The sequence below is a fragment of the Drosophila gunungcola genome (genome assembly GCF_025200985.1).
Source record: "Drosophila gunungcola strain Sukarami chromosome 3L unlocalized genomic scaffold, Dgunungcola_SK_2 000003F, whole genome shotgun sequence".
Taxonomy (NCBI): domain Eukaryota; kingdom Metazoa; phylum Arthropoda; class Insecta; order Diptera; family Drosophilidae; genus Drosophila; species Drosophila gunungcola.
In genome coordinates, this window is record NW_026453179.1 from 2,662,471 (window position 1) to 2,677,280 (window position 14,810).

General features: G+C 39.1%; 1 protein-coding gene across 1 annotated transcript in view; it reads right to left on the minus strand.

Moving 5' to 3' along the window:
• LOC128258586 (talin-2) overlaps window positions 1–13,899 on the minus strand; it is a 30,739-nt gene extending 16,840 nt beyond the window's left edge. Inside the window, 2 exon segments of the mRNA XM_052990289.1 lie at window positions 2,086–2,321; window positions 13,793–13,899. The gene's annotated coding sequence lies outside the window, so the exon portion shown is untranslated.
• Between the last annotated feature and the right edge of the window lie 911 nt (window positions 13,900–14,810).

The following is a 14,810-nucleotide window of genomic DNA, read 5'->3' on the forward strand; positions in this document are numbered from 1 at the left end:
GTAAAGCTTGGTAACAAATTTTAATAGTTTTTTTGTGTTTTTTATTTTTGTTTTAATGTTTTTTTTTTTATGTTTTTCTGTTCTAAGGCAAATTAGTGGCAGAGTTTTGAGCGGCGATTGGATCGCATTGACTTAAGGTCTATCAAAAGTAAAGTATCTGTCCAAGGCACTCGACGACAACAACGCAGTGTGTGTGTGGTGTGTGTTTATGTGTTTGAAAAGTTAAGAATACTTCTTAGGGATAAGGCACGAACTATGACGAAAAACAGGAACCGAAACGGTACAAAAGGCACTTGACCGCTTGAAACTTAACGAATTTGTTTTTTAAAACTCAACAAGAACTCAGGCACGAAACGGTTGCAGAACGCGGTTAACTTGGCACTTTTTCTGACTTGGTCTCTGAACTGGCAAGTCCTGCCCGATCAGCGGCTAGGCCTAGAATGATGTGCTATACCGGCGACACATCGTGAGCTTCTGATTTTAGCATCATTCATTCCACTAGTCGTAACCGTTGTGTGAATCCGCGACTCAACGGCGTCGTCCTGGCGGCACATCGGCGCATGCTCCGCGGACAGGATGCCAGGATGCTGGGATGCTGGGATGCCGGGATGAGATGGCATGTGCCTGGGTTGCCCTCTTGCCTGGCTGCGCGAAAAGGATGTGAGTAGGTGGGCTGCTGTGCGAGATCGTAAAAATTGCCTATCCTCCGTTGCCAAACGGGGAGGGTTTGGGCTGCACAGTAACATTTTGGCTTTTTCACTTCGGTTTCTTGGTTTTATGTGTGCGGAAAATCCACCACCAACTGGGAGCGCCCAATGGGTGGCAATGGACCGCCAATGGCTGAACTTCGCTTTCGCCTTATGTACAACAGAAGAATTGTTTTTGTCAAAGCCATTTACATGGCCAAAATTGTATAAATTAAACTTGACTCTTTTTTGCTGGGGGAAACAACAATCTCGTCGGGGCATGCAAAATGAATAATGGTTAAAGAATACCGGGAAATCGGACAGCGGGAGATCTTTGCTTTCTAACTTCTCTTTAATTAATCTGATTTGCTTGATTAATTGTAACCGAATGAGTTAAGTAAATTTCGCCCAGGGCACAGTGTGCAACAATCTTTAAGATACAAATGAGTATCGTCCTAGCCCCAATAGCCACCCACCACTCCCACTTATCTGTGCAATCGCTGTCGACATAAAAGCGAAGGGAGAACAAAAAAATAAGCTCAACTGGCGCGACATTCTGGCGCCAAAGCCACCATTTTGTCTGGCCATATAGCCGAGTGTGTGTGCTTCGTCCTGATGCGCGTGTGGCTGCGTAGGAGTCCTGTGGTGGCCGCCAAGGAATCTGCACAGTTTTCACTTGTCTTGGGACACGACATTTACTCCTTCGCAGCCATGTTTTCCCTCTGATTGCTTTCCCTCCTTCCGTTCCCGTCCCTTCGGAAAGGATAACAAAATGCCATCGGGCAGCGCCAATGTGGAGCCTTTTTATGTAATTTGCACAGTTTTTATTCTTGTTTGTTAAGTGGAAAAATAGAATTTGCCCAGATACAGTGGACTCGTCTGAGGCATAAAATAGAGCCATAAAGTTTAAGAAGGCATTTTTCTTTTTATAGGTAAATATTGGCCGTTAGATCTTGATTAATTGTGTTTTTCAGGGCGAATAAAAGCAGTAGCTTTTCTTTTCATGACAAATGACAAATGTCATAAAGATAGATAAAGGGGGTGGTCAAAGATATAGAGGTTGAAGTTTTATAACTATCTATCTATCTATCGTGTCTGTAAAAAATACTAGTGAGATCAGCAATTTTGGTAAATTTCGTTGAACAGAACAGTTTAGATTGTCGATAAAACACTCCAAAATATTTTTTGGATGTCACAATCAAAACATCCCATTAAACATTCTTTCAAAGGCCAAAGATATGATAAGGTTAAATATAAACTGACAAAAATAGGTGTCATATGCCAAATAAGACAGTGAGTAAGTCGATGGCAACGCTATCAAAATAGAAAATAAACACTAAAGCACTTCTTAAAACTAATTATTTGATTATGCAAATATTGGTCGACACCTTTTACTTACCTCAAATTCGTTGTTAGCCGCTTATCTCCGGCTATTGGTTTGTTCGATTTAGTTTCAGTTGTTAAGAAGATAGTGGAGAAATGTGTTTAACGAAAGTTGTTTGCTGTGTGTTCGCCCGTGTGGTTTTGTGTGTGTAAGTGCTGGCAGTGTTAAGTGTATGGTCGTTGTCGTTACGTTGTTTGTTTCTTCGTTGCTTGTTGCGGTTGTCGTTTGTTTGATTTGTTTGTTTAGAAGATCTGCAAATAGAAGAGCAGAGCGAACGGTTAAAACTGCATTTGCAAACGTGGCGGCAGGAAAATCTCTATCTATCTATGAAGTTGCCACTGTGGCAACTTTAAAGCCCAAAGCAATCCACTCCAACTCCAAACGGCGAACTGCAAACGCACAAAGCATTTTTCCTGTTTTCATTTTCCATATTAGCACAGCTCGACCTCGGCGCCGATGGGTGGATGAGTCTGTTAGGTGGGGCAAGTTGGAGGAGCAGGGTAGGGGTGGGCCGCCGACTCGAAGCCGATATAGCTGCACATATATGGCTAGATGTCGGCATTGCGGTTAATGCCACCAAGGCAGCCGGAGCAAGAGCAGCCACCGATATGTGCGCACATAGAATACCATTCCAAGAATGCTGCACCAGACTTTTCCATTAGCGTTCGCACATCGCCAGCGACTTTTGTTTATAGCAACAAAAAATATCAATCAACACCCAAAAGCTCAAAAGAGTGCATCAATGGAGCAGAGAGGGATGTGGCAAAGAGTCGGAAGGATCGGATAGAGAGTTGTCAGCTGCAGCTGGCCAAGAATGCGGCTGCTGTCGTCACCATTTCTGACCATTAACCCTCTTTATAACCACTAGACCGTTTTAAAAAAAAATCTAGTAGATTTCTGTATATTAACAAAGGGTTTCTGGCAGTTTTTTAAAATCAGCAATAGTAATTTGATAATCAAATATAAAAGATATTTGGTTTGATGAACCACATTTTAAGTTAAAACTAAAAACGACAGTCTACTGATAAAAACGTATCATTCAGCAAACTTTCCAGAGAATGAGTAATTTATTAGCAGTAGCTTGAACAAAATGTAAAAATACATCATTTGTATACCCATATCAGACAGCTTTTTAGAGATCAGAGCCTTGTTAGTCATAACTAAAGAAAAAATTATTGAAGATACTATTCATTTAAATATGAGTCAAAACTTATAAACTTCCAGAAATATATTTATTACATTTAAAAAATTTTTTTTTTTATTTATTTGAAACATACTATTTTGCTGTTTTAGCAAACGGTTTTCATTACCATAAAAATAAAAGTATTTTGTAATATTTTGGCTATATAGAAATATTAATATTTTATTAAAAGCCATTTTGTGACCACTTTCATTTGGGTGACAAGAGTAATCATGGGGTTAAGAGGCTTATATGCCCCCAACCGAGTCAATTACAGGTGCAGGTCAGTCCTCAACTCATTGGCAAGACAAAAGCTTGGGGCGTGGGCGCCTCCCACTGATCTCCTGGCCCTCTTCCAACCTCCCCCTCCCCTGCTCCGTTCAATGAAAGCGAAAATGCGATTGTGGGCGTTGGACAAGTTTCTGTAGTTTCTGTTTAGTAGGTCGACGGCTGATTGCGTTTGTACATGGGTTGGTAGATATGTTTGTTTCGTTCTTCGCGGAGCAATCAAAATTACAAAACGATAGCGTCACGTAGTTATAGCGAACACAATCTGAGACCTTGGCACGATTCTGCCATGCAGCCAGATGTCGGGTTAGGTGCTCAGGCACGTTCTACAATGCCGTACCTCCGAGCTGCTGAAAGGGTTCCGAGTAGTTTATGGCCAAGACAGACAGCATGGACACGCCAGATGAAGGGGAACTGTTGAATAGGTTTATTGACCCGAGGACAAGGAAATATGTGGAGATCCGAGATAAAAACCGGCGGATATTCATGCTGCTCTCAAGACACTCAGGTCTAGCAAAGTACCTCTCTTCATAAAATGTTTACTATTTTATGAAAAGACTTAATTAAATTTATTACGTAATTTTCTCTTTTATAAAAATGAGTACGGAACAAATTTCCAACTAATAAATAAACTAAGCTAATCTTCATTATTGGATAAAGCTTTTAAAATAGCTGCCTGTCACCCCATGCCAAAAAACACTAATAATGTACACACATAAAGACAAATAAATAATACATCATACATGCGGGCGGAGGATGACTACACATGCAAGTGCTTAAATCAGCTTCCAATGCTATAAATCACATCACAACTCAAAAAAAAAAAAAAATATATAAAAAGAGAAAGGAGAATTTAAATAAACTGCCAGAGAAAATTCAACGTGAAATGTGTTGAAAAAAGTTCTCTACACGATAAAAGAAAAACAGATTTTAATTAAACCAAAACAACATTCAGACCTCATACGCCATGCTAGATGTGCCCAATCCTACATTCATTCTATATATATTTGGAACGCTATTAATACCGAGCATAAACGAGAACTTTCAAGGTAAACAAAGTAATATTTGTGGAGCAGACAAATCTCTTTGATTTTCCATTCGATGCGCACCCAAATCAATGAACAGTGTTGAAACTGAAAGTGTGAAGAAAGGCAATCCCCACGGATCATAGTTGCCCCCTGACCAAAGTTGTGGCACGATTTCCATGCAAGACTGGAAATAGAACACTGCCACCTAAGCGGAGAAGCCGAGGTTCCCAAAAAGTAGTCATTTCTCCCCCAGGCGATCGCATACTACACAGATCTTTAATCCAATGAAATAGTCCCCCTGCAGAGCTTTCACTGTACTTGGCTGGTGGTGACGACGATGATGATGATGATGATGATGATGCTACTCTTGGCTCATTCATTTGCTTATTTTTTGCTCGTTCCCTGAGTCATAGCTGAATTTATAGAAATTTCAATTTTAGTGTACTACACGGGGCCAGTTTAGAGGTCCAACAGATGGCCAGAGCGATCCCAACCGGCGACTCGCTTGATTATTAGTTGCGCTTGAGTAATGTAACAGCAGCATCAAACGACTCATGCAAAAAGTTTTATTTCGCTTTTCATGTCAGCGAAAATTGACGAGCGGTCAGTGAAAAAAAGGTCGTTAAACAAATGTGTCACGATCTAGTGGCAAGGTACTGAAAATTACTTAATGAGTGCAATTACGCCAGCCGAACGCTACTCAGTTTTAACATAGTTTTCCCGAAAAACATTATGTTTGTTCGCTGGAAGAGAGTTCTGATTATGTACGGCTATAATTAGGCATTGTTTGTATAACCCTTGAGTGGCTGAACCAAAAGTTTATACAATGTTCATTCTTGAATTCATTTTGTCTATATATACGATGAAAAAAATATTTTAATAACATAAGCTATAAATGAGATGTTGAGTTGGTAATAAGGGATTTTCAACAGAAAATGGTTTCAAAACTGCAAGCAATACATAAGAAGAAAACCCTTCAAAACTCAAAAATATTTAAAAATCAGTAGTTGATCTTTAAAAAAAAAAAAATCAGACATGATACACAATGCCCAAAAACGTAAGACGTTATAATGTTTATTTGGCGATTTTGCACATTCAACTTGTTTTCGTTTACATTTTCAGCACTTATAAACAGCAGTCACGTTCTTACGTTTCCTTTTTATCTGCTTGGGTCATTCAACTCAACTCAAATGATCGCCAATAAACACTTTTTGGCTGAAATAACATTCTCCTTGAGCTTGAGTTGATTTCGGAAATTTTCACCAAGGAAAAGTAGCAAAGTTGAGTAGCCAGATAAAAAGCAAGGCCCGCCCGCACCCAGCACTTTCAAACTCACAACAGGGGTCAACTTGGCAGATTTGACATACAGACTATATATGCACCTTGGATAACCCCTGATTGCGGCTGTAATTTGAGTAAACAAGACATCGTCGCCAGGGCAACTCCGCCATGAGCAATGAGCAATGTGGCCAACAATGGGGCTCAAATTTGTGTATCGCTATCAGCATCGCCAGCAACAACAATGGGCAGCCAATGATGATGGCAAAATCCAGATAAAAGATGCATTAAAAGTAACAAAATACACAAATAAACAAACGAACAAACGGCCGAAGGATGGATGGAGATCCCAGGATGGATGGATAGATGGATGGGTGGGTGGGTTAGGCAAACAAACAAATCAAATCGAATGATTCGACGACCGCAAAAGTGACGTCAAAAGGGGGAGGCTGCAGCCAGTGGGTGGATGAGATGGGATCGGGTTGACTGAAAGGCCTCGATGGCCCTGTAATTTTCAATTATCATCAAGGTGGTGGCACATCAAATAATGTGGCCAAATTATGTCAGCCAAGTGATAAGGATCAATGTTCTAATTACAATCCTTTAAGGAGCGTGCTTGTAATTAGCTGAGCTTATGATACCCAAGCTCATCAATGAACAAAGCTGGTTAGTACTTATATTCTCCTTCTGTATAGTAAGAAGCGTACATTTGAGAATGGTCCGTCAACTGCAACTGAGTGCAAATACTCAAAGATTTAGATCAACTTTGGAATTTTTGAAATATCTTATGGCACTAAACTGTTTCAAATTAAAACTCTTACAAAAAATGGAAACTCTGTATGCAAGAAAAAAAACCAGTCTCGTAAATTAATAATCAAATAGTACATAAAAAGACATTTCTTGACAAATCCAGTATTACAAGATAAACTTTAAGAACTATGTGTAATACTTTCAGAGATATTTAAAAATTCATAAAGAAGACTGCGTCACACCAGAAAAACACATATTATGTAGGCATTCTTTTTCTTTAATCTTTTTTTAAGAAATGTTTTGAATATACATTTCTATAATATATTATTAATCTTGGAATTTGAAGATTTAAAATTTATTTTTAATTCCTCTTTAATAATTGCCTGACGGCACAATTATGGACTCCAGTGTATATTCCCCCCAAGAAATTTCACATTTCCTGCCAACATGGATTGCCTTCGCTTCCTTCCTTCCTTTTCTCGACGCATACTACACCATCTACATACGAAAGACATTGCCAAGCAATTTTATGATTGGATGCCAAGTTCCATTCCCATGCCATTGCCTGCCCACTTAAGAAGGAGCCCCTCCATTGAGTCACCCTCTCTGGTGGCCACCTCCTCCTCATCACCCTCGTTTTCTGCCCCTCATCCACAACGGACATCGTCAATCGGAGACGGCAAAAAATTAGGCTCCCGCCAGTCGGGCTCCAATGGATTTTCGCACAAGTGAGTGCCAAAAGCGACAGTGCCACACAACATATATGTGTACTAATTTATATGTGCGTATTTATACATAGCGATACAACAAATAGTCAGGGGCATCCCTGCGAGGGGGAGCTGCAGCTGGCCTAACTTTGAGGGGCAGCACTCGAATGCCTAATGCAGCCATAAGCCGAATAAGAAATGAATTCTTATTTTCACACTCACTCACTGGCACTGGCGACACACAAAGCAGTTCCATTGATTAAAAGAGGCACCCAATCCCCCAGCCAGATGGAAATAAATTGCGAGGCAAGGCCAAGCCTAGCGATAACTGCCAATGGACACGACAATCTCGGGAAAAGGGGTAGCAGCCAGTGCGAGTGATAATCAAATCGGGAAAGGAATGCATAAAATGGGGGATTAAATACAGGCAATTTCATAATTCACAAGGCCTTAGGAATTTTTTTCCCAGATAAAATACTACAAATATATATATACTTTTCTTTTCAATACCAATTTACTAAAAAAAAATATTTAAATTGGGTACTGAAATTGCTATTCAATTTGAATTTGACTTATAGGTTTTTTGTGTTAGTTCACAACCATTGAAACCGTCTAAAAGCTAGTTTTTTTTAATTACTCAACAGCCAATCGATCATAATTAAAGATTTTTAGTTTTCTGTGTAAACATTTCCTCTAATGGCTTGAGTAAGAGAAATTTATAAGCAGTTTTAAGCATTTCCCTTGGCGCTAAAAAGCTATAAAATCGAAATCCTCAAGATTTCCAGCTATTTTCCATTATACACCCGCTCAGCGGGAATTTGGGGGTGTGACAAACCGCAACCCGTTGCAATGGGAATGCCAAAGCTGACAGACTTATCGACTGACCGCATCGAATCGTTTGGCTGATGGAGTGACAGATTGATGAAGTGCCCAAATGCGTGTTCACTCGGCCCTCAAGCAAACAAGTCCGCAGAGCAGAAAAGCGCCAATGAATTACTGACGTAATCAACCAGGGATTTACGACACCCACAGCGATATAGGAGACGACAAGCCGATCGGAGGGGCCCAACCCAGCCCAGACCAACTTCCACCGGCGATAAACGAAACAAATAAAATGAAACGTCCTCTCGCTGAGTTCGGTAGTCGATGGGGAAAATTAATTTTTGCATAAATCTTCGCATGCGTTTGTTTGCATACAAACATGGTGACAATAAAAGTCATGCCGCCGAAGGCAAACAACAAATGCGAATGAATATGAATACTTTAAGTTTATTTTTAGAAGCGAATGCATATTCTTTTATCAGCATTAATAGTAAACAAGGGGTCCTCTCTCTCCATCCGACTTTTAATGACTCAACGATGAGTGTGCTGGCAAAAAGGGAATGCGAATCGAGTTGAATCGAATCGAATCGAGAAGGAAATGCTCGAAATTCCGATTCAGATGGTAGTTTCTGGTCTTCGCTTCCACCTCCGCCACTTGAGTTCCGCGTAATTAAGAAACATTCCAAAACAATAAACTATTCCACAATATGGAGCAACCAATCGAACTCAATATGGGATCTTCTACGAGTTCTGAGTTGTGGCTCATTTTGTTTGTTTAGCATTTCGATTGTTTGATTCAGGTCCGGTGCAAAAGCGAAACATGTGTGCGGCAGCATTAAACCCACATAAACTCACATGAGCCCCAAGTAGTTGTGTCTGTTGTACAGAGGAGAAAACGTAAGATCTACACGTTATATAAACATTTTAATCAGATTAATACGCTTGACTTTAATAAATCCATTCTAATTTAAACTAGAAACGTTACAAACCTTCTTTATTTAAGAATGATTGATTTTCAGCTGACTTCTTATAAGATCTCTTGTCTTTATAACTGAAGTTAGGCCAGATCTGGTAACTATTCAAAGTGCTTCATAATGTAAACGATTTGTTTTCTCAGTGTATCTATATATAGCCTATGTATATTCAGCATGTACGCCATTATGTATCTGAAGTGCAACACAAAACCATTGAAAATGCTGAGGCGTTAAGAAAATAGAGCGCACACACCAGTTGTTATTTTTATTTTTTAATTGTTATTACGCTGTTTGCTTTGCATTTGTTCTTTTGCTTGCCGACAGTTGTATGAAGCGTTGAATTTTGATATTGTAACAAATTGGCCGGGTGGCTTAAATTGCTTTAATTGAGCTTGAAACATGCAGTGGACAAATGACTGGAAAATCGAAATAAGTCAAAGGTAATATGATTGAATGAATATTTAATGGTACTTTATAACCACTCAATGCATTTTCATTTACTTTTTTAATAACTTTGAAGCCTTTACAGTGACTTTTGTAATTTTAAACCAATCAAAAACTACCAATTTAACGCTTGCCAAATAAAATTTAATTAATCCCGAAAATATGAAGTGATGCTCAATGCGAAAACATCCCCGGGACATCAATCTCTCTTTCGAAAGTTGTATGGCAAGCGTTCATTGGAAGACCTTTGCCTCAGTCTCTCGTCTCGCCCAGAGCAAAGCGAATTAATGAATACAGCTCAATTAATAAAACAGCGAACACAAAGTATGCAAAACCATAAAAAAGCAAAGCAGATACAAGTGGAAAATGCAGTCACTTGTCTGGCAACAGCGGCAATCGAAACGTGCCCCAAAATGGGCAACACAAGCTGCTGCCCACCAGCGTTCCACCAGTGACCGAGTTACAAATCAGCTTACTCAATGAATTGCTGCTCTATCAAAACGAATGTACACGCAACACCAGAATATAACACTTTAAAGACCCGACCATCACTTAACAAATTTTTGGTCCTATTTGGTCCCAAATTAATATTAAAGTTCTTTATACATTTCTTTCTACTTTCTCTTCTATATAAAGCATATCTTGCGTTTGGAGAATACGAGAAAATTGAATTCAAGATAAGGTGGTAAAATTAGAACTATCACTTAATTTTTCTTGTGTGAGAAGTCTAACATATACCAAAAACCTTATCTATTTGGTGTTAATGTTGATGTATTTATTATGAAAAAGAATGTGTCAGTTGAACACTGAATTCTGGAAAACATCTATTACCAAGAGTGACGTTAAAAACTCAAAAACAAGAATATCACATATATTGTTTCAAAAGAGAGCTTGTGATTTCACTAAAAAACCTAACTTATTGGATGAAAATAGTACCATAATAATCTAGGCCTTAAAGTTTGTTTAGTGTATCTTTGGCTTAGCGGATGCAAAGCGACCCCACGTCCACGTCCGAAATATTTGGTGGATGTGGAGCCGATGCACTGCCCACACAGCGGCATGGAGTGAAAATGAGCTCCGATCTCGATTTCTTTATGTTTCCGAAGCGTGTTTATGTGGCGGGCATTCCAAAACCGATGCCCACTAATAAGGTCGAAAAGCTCGAAAGAGAGAGGCTGAAAATAACAACAGCTTTAAACGAGCGCATTGACATTTTGAGATAATGGATAAATAATACAATATACGCCCACAAAATGGAGCGACGGCGAAATTTGCCAAACAATCGAACAAAAAATGTGAGGAAAACAGCACAAAAGGGAGAGAAATTATGACAAAAACACCGAAAGGCGCGAGATATTTAAATATAAAGAAGAGAGCGGAAAGAGAGCAAAAACAATAAATCTACATAGAGATACAAAACAAATCTAAGCGTATGTGTATCTTAAAGATAAATCGTATTTATGAGTGAGGGGAGTGGGAGGCCAGCCAGCTGCTAGGCAAACGAGAAATTTAGAATGAAATATCTGTGTCTGTTTAGCGTACACGGAGAAGAATATTGGGTTCTTCTTGAGATAAATACAATATGTAAAAAGGAAAATCACATCTACTTAATATTCAATTGAGCAAATGAAAAGACATTGAAACCGTATTTATGAAATGAACAAATTATAACATAATTGAATGTAAACATTAATATTTGTACATCCACTAAACAATGCTACAATTTTCTAAAACTTTTAATATACACTCATTTTAAAGTATACAATATTTATAAAAATTGGAAATATAAAATAATCCGATTAGTTAACATTTTAGGTGGCATGCATTTTAATGTGTAGCATCTAAAGTAATCCCAATTTTTTTTCTCTGTGAACTAGCGTAAAGTCAGGGGCAGACATCAAAAAAGCAGACGTCGACGCAGGCGCCGACAGAGCGATGAGGTAATTTTGTAGATTGTTTTATAGAATGCTCAAAATCCGAACTACGGAAAAGGGTTTTCCGAGGGTTTCGGCGCACATCGCGCAGGCGTAACACACAATTTACGTTCGAATCGAGTTACACAACAGATTTGCTTAATTCTGGCACATATTCCCCTCTGAATGGGTAAAAATAACACCATATGTCACACACTTATACTCGCGCACTCGTATACCTTCTTTATTTTCCACAATTAAGCTGGAAACTCTTTTGATATTTGAACTTGAACGATATGTGCGATATGCGATTTATATATATCTGTATGTACGAGACGGAGATATATGTATATATATTTGTATGGCGATATCGGGCGCGGCACAATCGAACGAATTGGCACCGACGGCGGACAAAACTCGAATGAGCGGGCCGTAGAGGCGAATGGTTCGCTGGGTTCCATGGGAAATATGAGCACCATGAGCAACAGATGGGAGAGCGGCGAAGAGAGCCACCTGCTAGGCTCCTCTCTTCGGATTCTCCTGATCGCCGTCTGCAAATGTAAACAAAACAAAAGGTGCCAGCAAAAGAGAAGGCAGAAGGAGGAACACAACCGCCACAAGGTGATGGACCCGCGCCAATGGTGACTAATCTTTTGGGCCCAACTTATGGCTCTTTCTTTCTTCTCACAAATAACCAGAGAGGGAAGCGACAAAGTGGAAGTGGAAATGGGAGTGAGCTTAGTCACTTCGGGAATTCTACGAAAAAGGCATTACTGCTACCGCTACCAACTATATAGGTCTAATACAATCCAAGGGCAGGCAAGCCCAATTAGGGTATTTGGTGATAGTCTTCAAAAGAAACGTGGTTCTATTGTTAACTTATTCAAATTTTATGAGAAAACGTTTGTTTCGTTGTATTTTTATAAAGCGTTTAATGTTGTGACACACCAAATTCTTATTTTCAATTTAAGGAAACTTCCAAAATGTTTTTTTAGGTCATTAGCAATTCCCTACATGCAATCTTCTAGCAAATATAAACATATTTAAGTTACCATATTTTGTCTTGGCCAAAATAAATAAAAATACAAATTACTTAACCCAGATTAGTAAAGGTTTGGTATTCCCAACGAACATTCCATTTCGGAACAAAGTTCACTAAATAGGGTATATATTTACGAAATTATACTAGAGTTTTGTTGTGGACATGTAATTAAAAATTATTTTTTCATTTACAGATTGTAGATATTTTTTGTATTTTCAAATTTGATTTAGAAAATAAGTTGAGTAAGATCTCTTTTAAGCTGAGAGAATTTTTTGTATAACTTATTCTTTTGTTCTTAAAATAATCATAAAGATCTTAATAACATTTAGAACGCATTTTAAGCAAGGTTTTATAACATTTTCGCTAACTCAAAAAAAGAAGTCACTTGTTATAAAAAGGAGTATACTAGCAATTTTAATCTCTAGAAATTCATCTGATGTAGATTTTTGGTAAGGGAAGGTAGAGCTCAAGCATATAATATATTCTCCCCTTTTACAAAAAAACTGCGTAAACAAAAGGAACGGAATGGCCTGTTGACTTCAATTAGGCCCAATTATTGACGCAATTGAGGGGCTGACTGTGGCCCTGGAAGAGTGAAATCTTTTTACCAGTGCCAGCGGGACTTCAGCACGAGTCTAGCGGTCCTCAGAACTTCGGGGGTTGCTGAGTTAACTCCACAATTAAGTTGAGAATTGAAGGCAATTTGCGAATCCCGCGATTCCGATTCTTCAACCGGGGTTATCTTATCGCGGATGGAATGTACAGTGCACCCTACATACGCCACTCCACCCTCTCCAGCTGTTCAATCAACTCCGATAAAGCCGTCAAACCAAACCAACTGCTGCGCTGATAATGCGCCGCAGTCGCAGTTGGACCCTCGTTAATTGAATTATATTCGCAGCTTTGGCTAAAAAAAAGTTGCACTTTAATTAGCATAAAACGTAGGCGAGACATACACAAACAAACAAACATACAAATGCGGGCGTTCCCTTTTTTATACGAGTGGAGCACAATAAAAACTTGACCAAAAGGGCGGAATTCGCGTGACCATCAAAACAAATGTGCTGGCGGGGTGGACCAAAATCCGGAGGGGGAAGGGTTGCGTTACGTATTGGGGGGATGACGACTCCACCCCGGAGGAGCACCCACTAGGCGGCAACAACAAAATATGCGACCAAACTGCTGGCCAGGCCGCAGCTGAATTTGCACTTGCTCTGTTTACCCGCTTTTCCCGCCCACGGAAAATCTTTCTTGGCTGAATTTCACTGTACAGGTACTAAACATTGGTTGACTTACAGAAACACACGGCGAAAAGGGCTTAAAGAGTGCTAAAACCGAGTAAATAAAACTATAAAAACACTTTACAATAAATTCGTCGTAGTAGGACAGTGTGGCCGTTCGCCGCGCAGCTATCGATATATCGATAACTGAAGCTGGCGTTAGTGTATTTAATTTAAAATTTATTAATTTTTGAATAGTTTTCAAAAAATTTAGAACAATTTTATTTTTCTTACTCTAGAAATATCTAGAAAAATATCTGCCAGGCCAGGGGAAATTTTACAAAGGAACAACAGGCTGTTAAGTAAAGGGTCACCCTAAAGCTGGCGCCAATTTTAAAAAGCTGCCAAGTAATGCTGTTTTTCCCAAACAAGACTTAAAGATCCAACAATTTGTACTTAAATTTTAATACCAAGGAGCTCTACATGATTAATGAAGGTTTTTTGGTCATACGAAAACGCACCCCCATACAAGCTTGATAAATTTGTCCGCTTTCCTGAATTTTCTGCGAGACGATCATCGTTTCCGTTTTGATTTCGGGCGATTGGAGGGCAGCCAAGTGTACAACATACAACCCCCGAAGACGAAGGGCAATCTGAGTTCCGAAAAACAAAAACTAACCAAAATCATAAAAATAAGCGAGCAAATTCATGACTTTGGCAAAGTCAGCGGACCGCATATAGCGCGCGTCTTTGGGGGCCCTTTCACTGGGGTTGCTTTCCCTATGCCAGCCAAATAAAAATAAATTTAATGTTCCTGTTTTTTTCCTCCTTTCTCGACTTGTCAAGGATTTCATATGCGTACATGGGTATATGTGTAAGCTTAATTTATGCTGCAAAACATCTCGAGCATAAACAGGAAACAAGCGTCCACGCTTCTTCTTCTCCTGCACAGAAAAAAAAAATAGAGATACATTTTGATTTGAGATAATACACAATATATCAAAATATACAACTTAACATAAGGTATATCATTCCATTGTTTAAGTTTATTTTATCGAGCTAGAACCAGATGAATATATTGAATGGTTACCCCG